Below are 19198 nucleotides of genomic sequence, written 5' to 3' on the forward strand. Positions count from 1 at the left end.
GTGTGAAAAGGAGACATGTTTCTATGAAGCCTACACCGTTGTCTTGGAAAGACTTGTCAAGGATGAACAAAAATTGTGGGCACATGAAGTATAAATGAAATAAGTCTAAAAGACTGTGGGGAAAATCATAAAAATTAAGCAGATTCCAAAGTCCAACTGCTTTTCAGCTGTCTTTGGATTTTTTTTATCTTCTTTAAAGAAACTGGAACCTGAAAATCATAACGGATTTCTGGTTTAGACAGGAAATTGGGACTTTGAGACAGTGAACCCATCTTCAAAGACAAGGCATTGTTCCTATACCAAATTTGTGAATGAGTGTACACCCATAATATTTAAATACCTGTGAACATAGTGCTCGCTTCGGCAGCACATATACTAAAACTGGAATGAAACAGAGAAGATGAGCATGGCCCCTGCACAAGGATGACACATAAATATCCGTGAATGTAGATGATAAATATCAATGAATACATATATATAATGAGAGTATAATTTTTATGATTCCATGCTCTAACCAGTTTTTTTAGACTATCAATCCAGTCACATTAGTTTGGAGAATTTCTGTTGCAGCTGTGGCATGTTGTGTAAAATACACATGTCCACTGAACATGTCAAAATGCTTACGCTATACAGGTTACAAGAGAACTGAGCCAGACTGGGGAGAGAGCAGACACTCACACATCTCCCTTATCATGCTCATCAAGGATCCACTTAAGGGCAGGGGGAGCGGGGGGGGGGGGGGGGGGGAGGGGGGGACCCTGGGGGCAGACCTGTCTACGCAAGCTCTCTGACTATACTCTCTTTCTCCCACCTTCTCTCCCACCTCCTCTTTCTCTCTCTACCTCTCTCTCCAACCAATGTAGTTTAGTTCAAAGAACTCTGAAATAAATAAGGGAGAGAGCATTTGGAGTTGAACAACAGTGTATTTCAGAGTACTTGTTTCAAGAAAGAGAGTATTTGGCTTAAAAAGATTTGAAATATTTGTTTATGTAAACCCAACATAGAAAGAGAGAGAAAGAAGGAGGGAGAGGGAATTCCTTTAAATAATGAGATAATGAGATTTGATTTAGTAATATGTGACATATGTTAGATGGCTCAGGAATATACCTATTTCTCATGAAGTGAGACAGGATATGATAAGAGAAATCTTATTTTAGGTGTCCTAAAATCCAGTGTGTTTTAGGTCATTTTCTATCCTCCTTAGTCTAAAAACATTTCAGAAAGACCTTTCTGTGTCTCTGTGCTCTGTCTAGACTCTATATCAGAGCACAAACAACTGCAGAAAAACGTGAGAATGCCTGTAGATACTGGACATGCTAACAGAGGTATCTGAGAACCCTCAGGAAAAATAATATTTTACCATGAGGTGATTGTTGTCTTTAACAACAACAGCCGTATGAATGTGCTTTAATTTATGCTAACATGGAATGCTTAAAATCATAAAACAGGTATGATCATTAGGTTCCTATTCACCCAGGGAATGCAGATCCCACAGATAAGTATGCCAGAACATGAACTTCGTGGGAAAGCATGAATCTACCCCACCTCCAACAAATAAGAGACCGTCCTTAATTTCAGTAATAACTCTTAGGGGTTTAATTTTGATAGATTGTGAGGTATTTTATCCTAGCACATAAACCAGATGCTTCTCTCAAGTTAATGGGGAACAACTGATGGCTGCCAGATTAACTAGAAAAGAAATGTTTCTCTCTGCAGTTCTGGATAATAATGCAACTTAATGGCATTTCACCTGGGTGGACTTTTAAGATGGATGCATTTGTCTTTTGCCTCTCAGGGCATAGGTCCAAATTTGGAGCAGATGGTGGAAAAAGATGGATGGCCACAGAGATCTCCAGGCAAAATTGGTCAGATTTCTGCAATCCTCATTAATTCCTGGTTGACCATCATCCATCTCCATCTCTCTGACCCTACATAATGAATTCTGATTTCTGAAGATTTTCTGGGCCTAGAATGACCAAAACGTGCTGACTAAAATCTGAACAGATTGAAAGAAGCACTCACCTGCTATTTCAGGCTGTTGGAAGAAAGGGGCTGTTTCAATCTGAAATCTTGCTGTTCTTACTTTGAGCAATAGTGGATATTCTTTTCTGGTAATGGGACACAACTTGGCAGGGTATGAACTCAAAAGCTCAGGGAGTGAGTTTAAGAGACAAATTTCTTCCACTGTTGTTCAGGTAAAGGAGAGACTTTTGGATTCTTAAATTAAGTCTGATGAGAGACTAACCATCCATCATGAAGCAAGACTGACGGGTCACCCTAGCTATGGAATGATATATAAAGAGAAGCAGATGATTGTGGGAAAACCACAGAAGTATTGTTCCAGGCCATGGAGGTAAAGAGGGGACCCCCAAGGTCAGTGGAAGGAGGGACCCATGGGAAGTACTAGAAACAGCAATACTTCGTAGATTTAATTAAAACAATGCCTATGTGAGCTTCTTGATCAATGGCCTGATATTCTCATTTATTTCCACATTAGGTTGGGCTTATTGACATAATTGTTTTTGCTCATTACTGAAGACTCTCCTGCTAACCAATTTATATTCCAATTTTTTTATTGCAATTATATTAGTCCCCATTCTGAGCCAGATGCCTTTGGTTTATAAACATTGTGAAAGACACTTAACTAAGAGGACAAACGATCTTCATTTAGGATGAGAATTTTTTTTTTAAGATTTTATTTATTTATTCATGAGAGACAGAGAGAGAGAGAGAGAGGCAGAGACACAGGAAGAGGGAGAAGCAGGCTCCATGCAGGAAGCCTGATGAGGGACTCGATCCTGGGATTCCGGGATCATGCCCTGAGCCAAAGGCAGACGCTCAACTGCTGAGCCACCCAGGCATCCCTAGGATGAGAATTTATGTGTGACTGACAAGGTAAGCATTAGCCCTTTGGTTGCCATAGGCCTACATACATATACGTATCCCCACATGTTGGAGGAAAGGAACATACCAGCAAACAAAATCTGGGAAATCATAGGTGTTTAAGACCAAAGAAGAAAATGCCCAGGAGATATGCACTTAATTTTAAGAAAAGCTAAATAAGTGTGACATTTTCGATGGGCCTTTTCTTCACTTGAGCAGAATGACAGTATTTTACTAGTCAACCAAGAGATAAATCAAGATTTAAACCAACTTCTCACCTTTCATGCAAAACCTAACCTCAGTAGTTATTAAAAATAAATGGGATTTAAATAGATGTAGAAGCACCTATTTTATTTCCAATTTCATGCTCTCATATTTTGCTCTATGGTTTTAGATCTGTTTGTGAAAGCTGATTGGGGTAAAAACAGCCCTGAGAGACAGCTGGGAAGGGAACAGGCTTTCAAGTCCATGACAAAGTCCTGGGCTCTGGGTTCAGCTGAATTCACCAAGTGACCCCAGTCCAATTTCCTCACCTTGAAGACAAGAACAATTATGCATACCGTCTTTTTATGGGATGCAGTGATATCTATGACTGGCACCATTGGTGGCTTTGGGCAGAGAGTTTGGGGTTATAACTCTTCTCTCTCCCTCTGGGACCACGAGTATAGGTTAGAGATCCAGGCCCAGGGAGGGCATTGGCTTTATTCTCGCCCTAGTCTACACAGCAGTTACAGTCCTGTTATGCCGGCTCATTCTGATTGCTGAGTCAAGGACAGGTGCTCGCCACTCCTCCACATCCTGACACTCTCCTGGATTCCCAGTTCTCTCTCGGTCATATTTTCCCTGCTCACAGGGCCAGTGACCTGGGCGAAGTCTCCATGAGGCCCCTCCTTTTGCTGTCACCTGCTATGTGTTTCACCAATAACTGACTTCCAGGTGAATAGTAATTTCTTCGTTCACAGCTGTTCTCACACATGTTATTTTGCTTTCTCAAGAATATTTACTAAGTTCTTACCATGTGCAGGCACCATGCTTACACTTTGCCATCATCTTCTTGTTAACTTGAGAGACCCGTGGAGGGATCCCTGGGTGGCGCAGCAGTTTGGCGCCTGCCTTTGGCCCAGGGTGCGATCCTGGAGACCCGGGATCGAATCCCACATCGGGCTCCCGGTGCATGGAGCCTGCTTCTCCCTCTGCCTGTGTCTCTGCCCCCCCCACTCTCTCTGTGTGACTATCATAAATAAATAAATTAAAAAAAAAAGAGAGACCCGTGGAGAAGAGAGGTGACAGGAGTACCCCCCGACTGGGCAGCTGTCCTGTGGGGGGCCCTCGCTCCAAGCCTGCAGGACCGCCTCCCCCCAACCTCTGAGTCTTCATGGCCACCTCGTACAGTTGTCTTCACCTGGTCTCTCCGCCTGGTCCATCCTACAGGCCACCACCAGATATGTCCCCCGTACCACCATCCTGGCATGATTTCTTCCTCATAACCTTCCCATTGTTGTGTGCACAACAGCCCTCTTGCTTTCCCTAAACCATTTCTCAGCTGCCACCAAAATGTGCTATTTACTAGATTCCCAAATACACTTGTGCCTCTGCATGTTCTCCTTCCATCCGTCTGTTCCATCTCCCTGTTCCATCTCCCAACCTCTCAGTTGCCCTTCAGCCTCACATAAATCTGGAGCCCATGATGCCCTCCGTGACTGGCTGGACTAAAGACCATTTCTCTCCCCTCGGAGTTGTGGTACTGATGATATCATCAGTCAGGTGGCATGGTGTGTGGTGCCTGGCTGGGTGCTATTGCACTCTATTGTCAGGATCCCTAGAAGGCTCTTGGGCTTACAGGTGAGGAAGCCACAGAGACGTTAGTGATGGTGCTGGAGTCAGAGCCCCATTTCCCCAAATCCCAGACTGGTGATCTTTTTCTACTATAACTTTTTACCTTCTGTCCTTCCTTGGAGAACAAGGGCTCTGCCCTGTCTGTATTTGAACTTTATATGGCATCATGTGTAGAGTCTTGTATCTAGGGGATATTCAGTAAGTATTTATTGAAAGAAAGCAAGGGGAAGAAGATAGGAAAGAAAAAAAAATAGTAATAGCTTACCCTTATATGGTCCTTTTCTTTGAGCTTAATTCCTTTTCTAGTTTAATTCCTTAAAAATCCCTAGAGGGAGGGGCAGACCCGGTGGCTAAGCAGTTTAGTGCCGTCTTTGGCCCAGGTTGTGATCCTGGAGACCTGGGATCGAGTTCCGCGTCGGTCTCCCTGCATGGAGCCTGCTTCTCCCTCTGCCTGTGTCTCTGCCTCTCTCTCTCTCTCTCTCTCTCTCTCTGTGTCTCTCATGAATAAATAAATAAAATCTTTAAAAAAAAAAAATCCCTAGAGGGTTGGTTAAGTGTCCAACTCTTCATCTCAGCTCAGGTCCTGATCTCAGGGTCGTGAGTTCAAGTCTTGTGCTGGGCTCCGTGCTGTTATTCTCAGCCCCATTTTACAGGTGAGGAGACCGAGGCAAGAGAGGCTAAGTAACTTGCCCAAGATCACAGAGCTGGTAAGTGACAGAGTCAGGACCTGAACCCAAGGAATCTGGCTCCTGAGCCTGTGCTCTTTTTCCATCGTGTTCTGCTGCAGGATTATGAAGGACGGACAGACAGGGAAGGATACAGAAAGAAGGATGAGCCTCACATCAGTGCCCGAGACAACAGAGCAAAAGACATTTAGATTAGGCTGCCACGTTTTGTCTTCTTTTAATTTCCATTGAGAAGAAGCACCACTTAGACATCAGAGCAATGGCCAGACTGTGGAGTTTGTCACTACTGCCTGGAGCTGGTAGAAATTGATTGCTGTGGAACTGCTGACCATGTGGCACCCAGATTACCTGCCTTATATTCTAGTCACTATAGGAGGCTTAGCGGAGAAACTGTCAAATAGCTTGCATATCCCCCGACCTGGAGTCCCTTAGTAAGGGGAAGGTTGCCGCTTTCTCCCCAGACGCTCCCTCCAGAACGTGTTCTTTCCATGGAACGCTGCCTTCAAGGGAACAGTCACAGACTTGAAATCTCCACCACTAGAAAGGAGTAGCAAATGTGTCAAGTTTGGCTGAATCAAGCTGATAAAGAATATTGAATGGGGGCTTTTATCTTCAGAAGCGTGACTGTTAATGTGGTTGGTTTTTAACTAGGCTCCCAGCCGCTATTAGTATTTTTCTGCTCACGATAGCACCACCCTGCCTCACACGCAGAAGAATCTGTCTTAAACGTATTGTGAACTTTAGAGCATGTTAGCAGAAGTGGCCTATCATTCAGGAGCATGGAAAGATGATTTTGCCAGCATTGAGAGAACACTTTGCACCCAGAATCCTAGAGTGAACAGAATACTACTCCAGCTTTGATGAATCACAGCTGAATCATGTTTAAGTGTGTGCTGCATTTTGAGGGATTCCCTTCTTCCCCCTCTCCCGGCCCCTGGGGGGTGAAAAGCATTGCTCTTCCTGTGTAAAACCATTGTTTACACCCAAGACCACTAAAATGTTTTTGTGGCGATGTTGGGAACACATCAAGTGTTTGTTGTGGTCCAGCTGAGACAACTTTATAGGTTAATGAAAAGTGATTTATCTTTCTCCTTAAGCAGAACATTTAGTTCTCTCTCTGCCTCTTTGACTCCGAGCAAATCTGTCTGGCTTCATCCCCTTGCCCCACTCCTGCATCTGCACCACCCTCTTGGGTAGCTCATGGTACATTTTTATGACCATGGTCCTGTCTGTTCCTGGTAATTAAGAACTCTCCGAGCAATGTGAAAGTAGGTTACTGTTCATCTGGTTTCTTGGACGCACTATGTGTGCGCGAGGGTAATTTTTCACCTAAAAGATGAAACCAAAGAGAGTCCAGGAAGTAAAGAATGAATGGACCAGGTAGCTTGCTTTTCTTAGCTCCTGGGGGACCATAAGCATTACTGCTGTAGTGGACAGAGCCCAGACTGACCCTGAATGAAACAGATCTGGGTTCACACTTCTGTGCTGTGTTTTACCAGCTTGTGACCCTGATCAGATGAATTTGCTTTTCCAAATATCAGTTCCCATCTGTGGAATATGGATGATAAGGGTTATTGAACCCTTAGCTTGCAGGGTTATTGAAATGATTGCAGCCACTGGTTGTGAAGTGCCCTACACTGGTGTGCAATCTTAGCTAGTGGCTTTTTTTGTTATTTCTGCTGTTGTCCTCACTGCTATTACTACTGCCTCTCCAAGTATCTCTTGTGTATGGGAAGAACCAAGGGGAACTTGATGCCTTTTGCTTCCCATGCACATAAGACACAGCTTTAACCTTCCAGGCTACCTTCTCTCCTTACCAGAGCAGCAACGCTTGCTCTAAAAACAATAAAAGTAAATATAAAAAATGCAACTACATAGGGATGAAGACAAAGAATGAAGTGCTTCCTCACTCCAGGGATTCCTTGCTGAGTACCTTTTTCCTTCTTCCTTTCCTTCCTTCCTTCCTTCCATCCTTCCTTCCTTCCTTCCTTCCATCCTTCCTTCCTTCCTTCCTTCCTTCCATCCTTCCTTCCATCCATCATTCCTTCCTTCCTTCCTTCCTTCCTTCCTTCCTTCCTTCCTTCCTTCCTTCCTTCCTATCGATAGGTACCCACTGCACATATGCAGGGCTCCAAGGTGAGCCCTAGGGGCCAAAGTTGAATCACACACACAAGAAGCTTACCATCTCCCAGGGAAGAGGAGATGCCCATAAACAATCAGGAAGTTAGGTAGAAAATGGTAGGACCATAGGAGAGACACTACTAAAGGGCTATGGAGTTTGGGAGGAGAGAGTAATTTTAGCTGGAGTTGGGACATGCCGGTTTTATAAAAGAGACAACTTAGCATCATTAGGAACACAAATTTGGGGGTTGGGTCATTAGGTTCAAACCTTGGCCTTGATACTTCCTTGTTTGGGCTACTTGAGCAGGCTGGGTCACATCTCTGTGCTTCTGCTTCCTCATCTTTAAAATGGGTATAATAATAGTATCTACCTCTCAGGGTTGTTGTAAGGATTAAGTGAGATGTGTGAAGTGCTTAGAAGAGGTAAGAACTTACTCTCCAAGGAAAGGTGAGCAAAAAATGTTCTTTGTAGACGAAGAAGTAACATGAGCCAAGGCCAAGTCTACTCTGAGGTATGGGGTTGGAGAAGGTGAGAGGCAGGGAAAGACAGCTTGAGATGAGATTATGGATGCTCTTGAGTGGTAGGCTAGGAACCTTGGACTTTCCTGAAAATGTGAAATGAAATCAGTCTTCTAGAGTTCCATAGTCAGTGCGTGTGAAGCCAGAATCTGAACGTGTCTCGGGGTAGGTCTCTACATTTCAGTTGCAGTGAACATGGCAATGAACCAGATGCCAGTGGGCATGAAGTCGAAGCTTGGATTAACAGGGCTCAACACATGGGCCTGAATTGATACCTCAGGGAAGATGTGAGGTGGAGCCCTAGCAGGAAGCGAAACCACAGGGGAAGGGAGGGGAGGTGCAGAGGCATGGGGGAAGGGGGGGGCAGGAAATGTCACACCACTACCCCCATCCACTGCTTCCTTTTTAGATTACAGATTTTTTTTTTCTTGAGGGTATAGTCAGCCATTTTGTTTTTGTTTATGTGTGTTGTTTTATTTCTTTTGAGCCTTGGGTTACATGCAGTCATCTTTACTTCCTGGGTTAGTATGATGGAGAGGTGGGTGTGATTAAAGCTGACCTCAGAGACTTTGTTTTCAGTGATCTTTTTTAAAGATTTTATTTATTTATTAGAGAGAAAGAAAGAGAGAGAGAGAGAGAGAGAGAGAGAGAACGAGTGGGGGAGGGGCTGACAGGGAGAAGCAGACTCCTCACTGAGCAGGGAGCCCAATGAGGGGCTCCATCCTAGGTCATCCTCTCAGGGGCCTTTGTCAGGCCTCCTTCTATGCACTTGTAACAGGATTCTGTAGGATTTTGGAACATGTTTCACAGTGTTCACAGGGCCCCTGAGATGACCTCTTCTCTTGGAATTTGTCTTTAAATGAAAATTGGAGGGTTAGAATGCTTCGGGTTTGATTTACTTTCAACTTTAGCTGTGTGAAGGCTATCTTTAATTTCTAAAATAATCGTCCAAGTTATTATGTTTTAAAGTTAAATTTATTGTTTTTAAGTGTATGGGGATGTGGGGCAGTTCCAAAGACCACATGGAAGTCATTTAAAATTCATTGTGGAACAGGGGTGCCTGGGTAGCTCAGTTGGTTAAGTGTCTGACTTTAGCTCAGGACATGTTATCAGGGTCCTAGGATTGAGCCCTGCATTGGGCTCCCTGCTCAGTGAGGAGTCTGCTTCTACCTCTCTGTCAGCCCTTCCCCCACTCGTTCTGTCTCTCTCTCTCTCTCTGTCTCAAATAAATAAATAAAATCTTTTAAAAAAGAAAATGAATTGTGGAACAAGGTAGTGTACAATAAATCTATATGTGTACCAAATCAAGATTAATTACCATAAAATGTGGGAACAGAGTGATAAAGTGCAACTATAATGTAATCTGTTGCTCTGGAACCCACTGTTCATCTTCCCAACAAGTGACAGGGAGGAAGATACCACCATTTCAATAGTTGGAAGTGTGATCTTCTGGTCCAGGCCACATTTCTCCTAGTAGAAGCTCGCTTAAAGAGATCTTTGAACTATCTTCAGAGAGGTGCCCGGGCCTTTCTCAAGGATTACCTTGTAAGGAAGGTCCACAAGCACATTCATAAATGATGGGAAGTATTTGTTGATTTGGGTTTTAAAAGCATTTTCTCCATAGTCCTCCAGTGTCTCTTTATTAGAGCATTAATTCCAGTCTTGGAAACTATTACTTATCCATTGTATCCTTGCTTAAGAGTGAAGTTTGCCCCCAGCAGTCTGATAGCCAAGTCACACCAACTTCAATGGGAATGGCACATATTTGTCCAGAGGCAGAATTTAGCTTTCAAACTTTGGCCTAAGGGGCCTGTTTAATATATTATGTAAGAAAGAGTGAGGTCATATAAACAGTCATGGCTCCTACCTTGAACCAAAAGTCGTCCTTATTTGGTACTTATGAAGCTAGAAAACAATACATACAGGCAACAACCTCTCTCGGGACCAGGAAAGAAATAATGGTTGCCTTGTTCTAGACCATGGGTTTTGTGACAGTGTCAGCAAAGCAGGCTGCCTGCTGCTTTTAGCACTTGAGGTTTGGACTGGTTTCATTTACCCCCTCAGTCTGCTTAGAAGGAACATTCTGGGAGTCCACTGAATCCCCACCTGCTGTCAGAATGCCCAGCATCCCTAGGGGGAAGCTTTGTCGTGGGGCCCGGGCCTTGTGTCCTGGGAGGGAGCAGAAGGTCCCAGCCTGGCAGCCCTGCTGCTCTGCAGGACCCTTCGGCAGCAGAGTGTAAGAAGACATAGCATTACACTTCTCTTGGATCATCATTTTGGCTGAGCTAAAGGTAGATCAAATTTCACCCTTAAATAACTGTCTTCTGTCTGTGTAAACAATCACGGCCGTTAGTCTTAAACTTCAAACCTCAGCCCATGGATCTGGATTGGTTTTTTTTTTCAGACCTTAACTTTGGAGGCCACTCTTTTCTTTCTGAAGTCTCTGATGCCTCTGAGTATGCAGCCTACTCTGTGAGTCAGAAAAAAAAAAAAAAAAACGTGCTGGGGCACACATAATTAAAAGGGGAAGGGAATGAAAAAATTCATTCACTTCTCCTTCCTGGGACCTAAATCCATTTTAGTATCCTACTTGCGTCCAACAAGAAATACCAAAAGATTAAAGCATAGCGTTCTCATTCTTTTCCATGGGAAGAAGAGGTTATGCAAAGGAGGCCTATGTCCCTGCATAGTGGGTGAGAAGCCTGGCAAGAGGTTTGTCTCATTTAAGAAGTAAATATATTCAGTGGAAGCAAAAGATGCTGCCAAGTAAATTTATTCCATTTTTAGGGAGAGAAGGACAGGAGTTTTGCTGCTCCTTTATGTTGCTTTTGGATATAAATTTCTGCATGAGGTTCTCTAATAAAATAAGAACCCAACAGCAGCTCATGTGAAACTTGACCTCTTCAGCCTGCCCAAGATTTGAGAAACAGAAGAGAAGGCAAAGGATAATTGATTCAGTTCTCCAAAGGCCCATCCTGACACTGAATGGGATTGGCTTGTTTTCTACCATACAGGTATCTAGTCTCTGCCAGCAGGAGGACACAGATGGAGTCTACCTTTCTGCAGATGTCTTTAAATGTCAAAAACACGAAGAGGAAATCCATTGACACTTTTGTCATTGTGACAATGCAATACATCCCTTAACTTTGATGTAGCCATGCCCCAAATGACACTCAAATCAGTGGAATGGGGAGAGATTTTAAAAGAAGGCAGAGAATCCCTTATCATGGAAAGCAGCTTATTTTATAGCCAGGAAGCTACAGAATCTTTCTGAAATTTTTGCTTGAGAGCTAGACGTGAATCTTATTCCTTAACCACATACTGGGTCTGACTAAGCAACAGTGTAAGAACATGAGAATCCGTGCTTCAGCAGCAGAAAGCTTCAAAGTCTTTAGTTTGTTACTAAATGTAAAATTTAGGAACCCTGTGATTTAATCAAAATGATTGCTTCTGGTTGCAATTGAATAGAGTTGTCATATCAGATTAAATTTTAGCAAGTTTTGTCTGATAGGGATATTCACCAGTCTGGATCTCTACACGGTAGGTGCTTGCTGCATTTATGCAAGTGAGGCTAGTCACCTTGTCATCTAAAGAGGTCACTTTAATTGGCCTGTTTGAATGATCTGTGGCTACGGGGACCTAAGAGCCCCAGTGAACAATCGAGTAGCCTTTTAGGAAGCAAGATCTCATGGCAGAAATTCCTTGCTCGAAAGGTTTGGAAAATTCAGTCCTTCAGCAAGTGTCTTACACAGGCACAAACCTTAACTAAATATAGAGGGCTAAAAGAGAATCCTTCCACGGGAGGGCTCCCTTAAATTAGCACAGTTTATCTACTCATCTGTGTGTGCTGACTCGTGCCTAAACATTGGAGGCCAAATCCAAAAAAAGAAAAAGCAAGTCTGTGGCTCAGTCCTAGGAAAGATGTAGAACAACTGAGTAAAATCCTTGACAGACGAGCCAATGAGAACCATAGCAGGCCCGTGCTGGAAAGAGGAGTGCCAGCTCCTCGTAATCACTCTCATTAATGAACTTCACAGTGTGGCTTTTCAAGTGCCTTTGGCATATTCAGATTTCTCCATTTGTCGTGATTCTGATGTCCTCAAATCATTTCACGATCCAGGTTTCAAGCTTCAGATAAGATCAGAAGTTCTGAGAAGATGTTAGCCACTGATGCTTTCAGTACTTTGAATATCTTACTGTGGCCAGACTTCCCTGAATATGCTCAAGTAAGATATTTTTTTAATAGATGGCCAGGATGATAGTGTCTTAGGTCTTCATCTTTTGAATAGGGGAACAGCTCTCAAGGAAGAGGACGGCTAAAGAGATTTGGAGTCTGGTTTCTATAACTAGGGCACAAGGGAGAGAATGTAAAAATCCCCACTGTCCAGAGCCCCACAGAATGCATTCTGCTTCCCACCGGAGCAAGATCCGTCTGTACAGTTAGGGTTGTTGCCGCTGCCAAGACACTGTACATGCTCTGCACCAATTCTGGCCACACCTTTCCCTCCCTTTGTTAGCTGATTTGTTGTCTACTGGTGACTCCCATTCCTGTGTGAAAGTCAGCCAGTGGAAGACACCTGAAGAAGAGAGCCAGGACAAGAGAAGATATTTGGAAATGGTCCAGAGGTAGTATTCCGTGTGTTCAAGTGACTATGGAATTGTCCTTGAAAAGCTATTATTAAAAAAAAAAAAAAGAAAGAAAGAAAAGAAAAGCTATTATTGATTGTAGCAGTTTTACCACACTGTGCTGGGTAACCCATTTGGTCATGGTGTAAGAATCCTTATAATTGCATGGATCTATTCTTGTTGCCTTTTGGAGAAATGGATTTTATGAATATTTCTATTTAAGGAGAACAAAACAATAACAAACAAACAAAATGCCTCCAATTCCCATTACCCTGAGTCCTCGCACATAGTATTCTAATGTGGTTTATTCCTGAAACTGACTCATTCAGCTTTTCTCCTGGAAGTTGTCAGTATATATGCCTGGTTAATGGAGAAAATCAGTGCAATGCCCAGGCACAATGCCATGACTCATTCCTGGCATTTCAGGGGCTTTGTAATGGAAATCATAGTTCCAAGCTACCGTTCTTACCAAGTGGATATGTGAATATTAATGAAACAAAGCAAGTCTCCGCACAACTCTTGTATAACCCTCACCAGAGATTCAGTGTTTGCTCATGAAATGAAGGTTTCTCTTCATAACCTACACATGCTTGAATACCACAATATTGTTTTAATTAGTCTTTTAATGCACAGTAAAATATTTGGCTTGGGTGGAAGGAGGAAATTCTCTTCTATGTTGGAACTGTTTGATTAAAAGGGCATTTTTGTCTACTGAATTAGTCTCCTGGGGTTTATACTAGTGTCTGAAGGCTTTTAAAATAGTCTCCAATGACCTGCAGCCAGTTCTGTCTCATTCATTCTATCAACCTACTCTTCTGTAATTGTGTATGTGTGTGCATGTGGTGTATAGGTTATATATATATATATATATATATATATATACACACACACACATACAGTCTATTGGGAGATCATAGAAAAATGAAATCCTAAATAATCCCAACATTTTATTTTACCTTCTGCTTGACCCAACCTTGTCCCCGAGCCTCTTTCAAGTAACATTCCCCCTTTCTTCATGCTATGTAAGATTTAAAAGTAGTAAAATAGCCAAAAGTAGACAGCAGGAGGAAGTGGGGGAAACAAAGAAGACATATTTTAGATATGGCTTATTTTTTATTGACTCGGGTTTGAATTTTGTGTCTGACAGACTGGTGGGACTTTCTGGAAATACCGATGAGCCAGTTTCTCATCATTCTTGGAGACTGAGATGGAAGGTCAAATATTTAAAGATGTTTTTTGGTGATTCTTATATATCTTCAGTCCTTTGGACCAGGAATATTTGGGAGCTGCTAATGGGAAGGTAGACATTGAAGAGATATTTTCAGCAAAGGAATGAGCAATGTAGCTTATAACTCAGCCACTTGATTCTGATCCTGTCTTCTCTAACAATAGCTCTCTGCTCCATGCTCTTAAAACACAAGTGTTAATACTATGAGAAATGAGTTACATGAAAAAAACAGTCTAATCTTTTCTAAAAGTGCCAAAAATGCAAATCTGCAACCAGAAATGTTTAAACTCTCCCCCCTTTCCAGGTGATGCAGGATTCTAGGCAAAGACTGGATTTCAGAGGATGCCCTGAGGCATGGGTAGGAGTGGGGATTGTAGTTTATAGGATCTAAAGATCTTTAGACAAGGATATTCAGAGTGGATGTCTTATCACTACACTAGTCCTGGGTCTTTAGATGCACAAACCATTGTTTTCCTGGTCCTCCTTAGAAAGTGGCTCCTGATGGAAGGGTATTATGTTTACTTTTTCTTGTCAGGAAACTGAAATACAAGAGATTGCCTCCCCAGACTTAGAACCTAGTGCTACATCTCTGAGGTCTTGTCTATAGTTGGGAAACTGTTTTTGCATTGCTGGGTCTTACATAGTACCTCTTCCATCTGCTTATCCTTACCAGATCGATCTCTCAGAATGCGCAAAAGGAAATACTTCTGTGTGATAGTCTTCAAGATTTGGTGAGGGGATCTTGTCTGGGACCTGAGATGGAGAGAACAGGAGGAGATAATGATCTTCTGATTTGGAGGCAAAACAGTTGTGGTGGTGGTGGTGGTGGTGGTGGGACAGGTGCATGTGTGTCTAGAGAAGATGGAACATGTGTATTCAAAGTCGCACTGGGACCACACTTTCAGTCTTCCAATCCCAGATGGCACATCCCTGGTCGTCCACCACCATTGATTCCTGTGTTGCATCTGCTGAGAAATCTCACAAGCGTGTCTGAGGTCACTATGTCTTTCTTCACACAGCAATTTTTTCTTAGTCTTCATGTGGTTGTAAGATAAGAACTATCTACTCAAGTGAAAAGTCACAACGTTGATCTTAATACAACTGCCACAATTTCTGTTAGTAAAAAAGTTACTTTTCAGAAAATAAAATTAATAAGACAATGCATGGCAAATTGGGCCTTAGTTAGCTGCCACTCTTTTTTTTTTTTTTCTTTTAATGCATCTGCCATAGAGTTGCTTCTTGGCAATGTGGCATAATTTTCAGGTCTGTGGCTGAAACTTAGATTGTGTACATCTCTAGATTGTGAACAGAGATAATGTTTAGAGTTGTGATGTGGGGACTGAAGTCTTTTTAATGTATGATTACTTTATGACATGGTTATTTTAAGAGAAAGCTAAACTGAAATTACTTAAATTTAGCCACATTTGTTAACTATCCTTTCCTAAATTTTGAAAAGTAATTTAGTTAAGATCCAGAAGTCTCTGTTCTAGCATGTTCTTTAGTTTATAATGCTAAGGGTTGGAGAATACTTAAAGTAACCAGCATCAGGATGCCTGGATGGCTCAGTTGGTTAGGCATCTGCCCTCGCTTGGGTCATGGTCCTAGAGTCCTGATATTGAGCTCCGTGTCAGGGCTCCCTGCTTGGTGGGAAGTCTGCTTCTCCCTCTGCTCCTCACCTCATTTGTGTTCTCTCAAATAAATAAATAAAAATCTTAAAAAAGAAAAAAAAGTAACCAGTATCACAGAGATGTAATGAAGCAGTTAATATTTTTACTTTTTTTTTTTAATTTCAGAAGCTAGTTACATGTAGAGTAAAAGAAACCTCATGCTTTTCATCTTTTCAGTTGACATTGCCAGTTAGAGTGTTGTTATTGTTAGATAATCATAATGGTATGTCCTAGAGGCTCTTTTCCTCTCACCCGACACGCCCAGTTCACTCACACCCAGCCAGCAGAGCCAGAGAAAGAAGAATAAAGCAACATCTTCTTTGCTGTCAGAATTTGAGTCTCTATTGTTTTGGAGACATGCTGGGATTTGCTCTTCAACTACTATTATTTTCCTCATGTCCAATCTAGGTTTAGATTCACTTGTAAGAAGAACCAGGAAAACAAATGAACTAGTCAGGCTGCACTGGGCTGACCTTTCTCCCAGCGAGCCTTAGCTCAGCCTTCCAGTGAGAGGACCAGGGACTCCCCAGGCTGGGGAGCAGAGTCAGGGCAGCAGGGGAGCCCCCCGGGCATGGCACTCACCTCCACCAGCCTCAGGCTCCCCACTACTTGCCCGTTCGTGCTTGTTTGAAAATTAGATGTGATGATGTTTAAAAAGATTTGCGAGGTTTTTGAAAAAGTACTCTACAGATGTTAGATCTTAAGTTAGGAACTAAACCAGAGGCCAAATAGGTAAGCGTCATCCTATGTGTGCATTGACCATCATATGTGAGGGGACACTGGTAATTTTGGAAATGTTTTTAGTCACTTCTTCATGAGGCCTCAAGTGAAAAATTGGCAAGAAGACCAGTTCAGCAGTTTCTTTAAGTTTAACCAAAGTGAGAATTGGACATTTCCCAAAAGGTGAGCAGTAGAAGTAAGCTGTGACAGACCACTGGTCCCAATGATGGAAAGACTTATGGCTGACACAATATCCTACTTAAGAAGAAACAGAGCTCTTGAAGAGAGCTACTATAATATACAATGTTTGGTTACAGGATTGGCCTTCTAGAGGGTATAGGGGTGAATATTATGAACACATGTGAGGTGGCACATGTGTTAAAGGTTAAAGGTTAAAGGGATGTGTGATGGGGGCACCTGGGTGGCTCAGTGGTTGAGTATCTGCCTTTGGCTCAGGTCAGGATCCTGGGATCCTGGGATCGAGTCCTGCATTGGGCTCCCTGCAGGGAGCCTGCTTCTCCTTCTGCCTATGTCTTTGCCTTTCTCTGTGTCTCATGAATAAATAAATAAAATCTTCCCCAAGGGGGGGTGGTGTATGTTTCAGGGATCCATGGATGAAGAAGGCTTATTCTCATCCCACAATATGGCCTAATGTTCAGGATCATGGGGTGTCTGTTGCACGCATGGAAGAATGTTAAGGTGTGAGTTCACCTTAACATTGGGAGAAATCCAGAAGTTGTGCTTATTCCCAGGACTCAGAAGCCAGCAGACGTAGTTGGGGCTTTCTCGGTTCCATGTCTGCCCCCTGTCTCTACTGTTTAATTCTATTTACTCTTTTCTGGGCTCTCTCCATCTCCCCAGACCAGGTCTGTATAATAGGGAGTTAAAGAAAAATAAAATGAGGTCGTTTCTGGGGGCCAGTTGAGTGCTGGTAGCAACAGTAGCCAAGTGACAAACACATATCATATCTGGGTCCCTGACTTAACCAGCACATATCCCATTGAAGGCCCAACTTGTGAGTCGGACATTCCCCAATTCCTGGTAACCCTGTTGGCATTAATACTTATTAATCATCAGTTATATTTTAAGCATTTACTTTGTTCCCACAAGTATTTAAGATAGAGTTTCTCAGCACATAATCAAGTTCCCAGGATGGGTCTATATTCTGGCTTGGCTACATTCTTAAAAAATAAAAAAGATACTGCAATGGAGAATGAACATGTGCCAAATTAAAGCATAAAAGGAAATAAATTAAGACCAAATCCCCACTCTACTGACAATATAGGCCAGCCTTGTTTTTTAGGCATCCAGTGACTTGTGTTAAGCTCTGCTATCTCATGTAGGAAGGAAATGAACAAATAAGGAAAAACACTGTTTTCAGCATTGCTGGCTACCTGGAAAACCAACCCTGGCACACTACTTTCTTCCCTACAGTGCTGTTAGAGGTGGACCCTTTCAGGGAAGCTGGGTACCCAGCCAGCACTCTGCTTGGTTCTCAAGGGATGGAAGCATGCACTAATGCTCTGGTCTTCGTGGGTTTAGGTTCCAGGACACTAAGGGAGAGCTGTCATCTCTCGGACACGTGGTCATTTCCTTCCCGAGTACCCCGAATGGGGATGGAATAGCAGGGAAATGGCATCTAATTCCAGGGAATCTTGTAGGGTTGGCCTAAAAGCCGGGCACCAGTGGTTATAAGATAGGACAGTCTGAGGCACAGGACCATGTAGGGGTTCAGGGAGAGTCAGGGAAACCCCCATTTCTGTCTGGGAAGACCCCCCCAAGAGAGGTGGTGATGCCTGAGCCTATGTGATTCCTAAGTTCTTTACTAAATGGGCTTGTTCAGAGACAGAAGAGTGCTGGAGGGAGGCTGATTAGAGATCCAGATTGACCTCTTCTCTATCGGATTCAGGAACTTCCATGATTCTGGGTTTGAGAATCACTTCTCAGCCGATTTGTTCGTACCTCAGAGCGCCACACAGAAACTCAGCTTCCCAACAGAGCTCCAGAAACATCCGTCTAGCTGCACACTTTTAATCAGAAAATTTAGATTACGTGTTGCAGATTGCCTCTTTCATGGAGGAGGAAGAGAAGATGGCACAGGAGTCTTTTTGAAAGGATTGTTTAAGTGATCATTGGAGGCAGAAAGAAATCACCTTTTTATTATTCAAGGCAAAAGGCTCTTTCAAGCCAGCTGATTGAAGTGTAAATTTTTCCACGCAGGAGAAGAGGAGTCTCTAGGTACAGCCAGGTGGGCACAATTTTTTAGTGAATGGCAGATACATGAGATCTTCTGTATGGAATCCCTGAGGCCAACAGACTCACCAAGAAGGGTTTTTTTTAAAATCTAGTCATTTCAAACTCTAGGCTAAATATTGGCATAGAAAAGAGTTTTCCAAAGTCGACCCATCATTGGCTTAGATATTAGTAGAAAATCAGGAGTCAAAAAAAACCTTAGAAGATAGGATTTTAAGTCAGGCCTGGTTTTAATTTATATGTGGTTATTCTAACTAGTCAGACAAGCATACCCTCCCCCTGCACCAACCCAGTACCTTGTCCCAGGCGTAAATTACTTACCCGTTAGAGACGATTGAACTTTTTAAAGGGTTCCACCTTAAGGGTCATTAATTTAGCAAATTAACTGACATTCCTAGAAAAGCTCCATGGCTTGTGCCTGTAAATATTTACCCAGTTAGCGACACTTCAAATGGCACCCCAAAATCACTGGTCCACTTCCAAAGGGTGAGCAGTTTACTTTCAGGAAATGGATTACTCACTTGTGGAATCAGACCAACACCCAGGCTGCTCAGTTTCAACACACTTTAAAATGCAAAAGGGAACTTTCCTACCTCAAACTTTCAAAGCGTTTCCAGAAGGGATTGAGAGGGGCAAGTGTGTCGAGCCCAGTGATGCAG

The 19198-nt window shown here is 42.8% G+C and overlaps 1 protein-coding gene and 1 non-coding gene across 3 annotated transcripts in view; both read left to right on the forward strand.

Moving 5' to 3' along the window:
- The window catches only part of SAMD4A (sterile alpha motif domain containing 4A), a 215390-nt gene that overhangs the window by 90636 nt on the left and 105556 nt on the right, over positions 1-19198 (forward strand). The gene's annotated exons all lie outside the window — the stretch shown is intronic.
- On the forward strand, positions 352-459 carry LOC144321516 (U6 spliceosomal RNA). The gene has a single exon (XR_013387158.1). It is a non-coding gene; the product is annotated as a U6 spliceosomal RNA (small nuclear RNA).

Source organism: Canis aureus, chromosome 9, assembly GCF_053574225.1.
Source record: "Canis aureus isolate CA01 chromosome 9, VMU_Caureus_v.1.0, whole genome shotgun sequence".
NCBI lineage: Eukaryota > Metazoa > Chordata > Mammalia > Carnivora > Canidae > Canis > Canis aureus.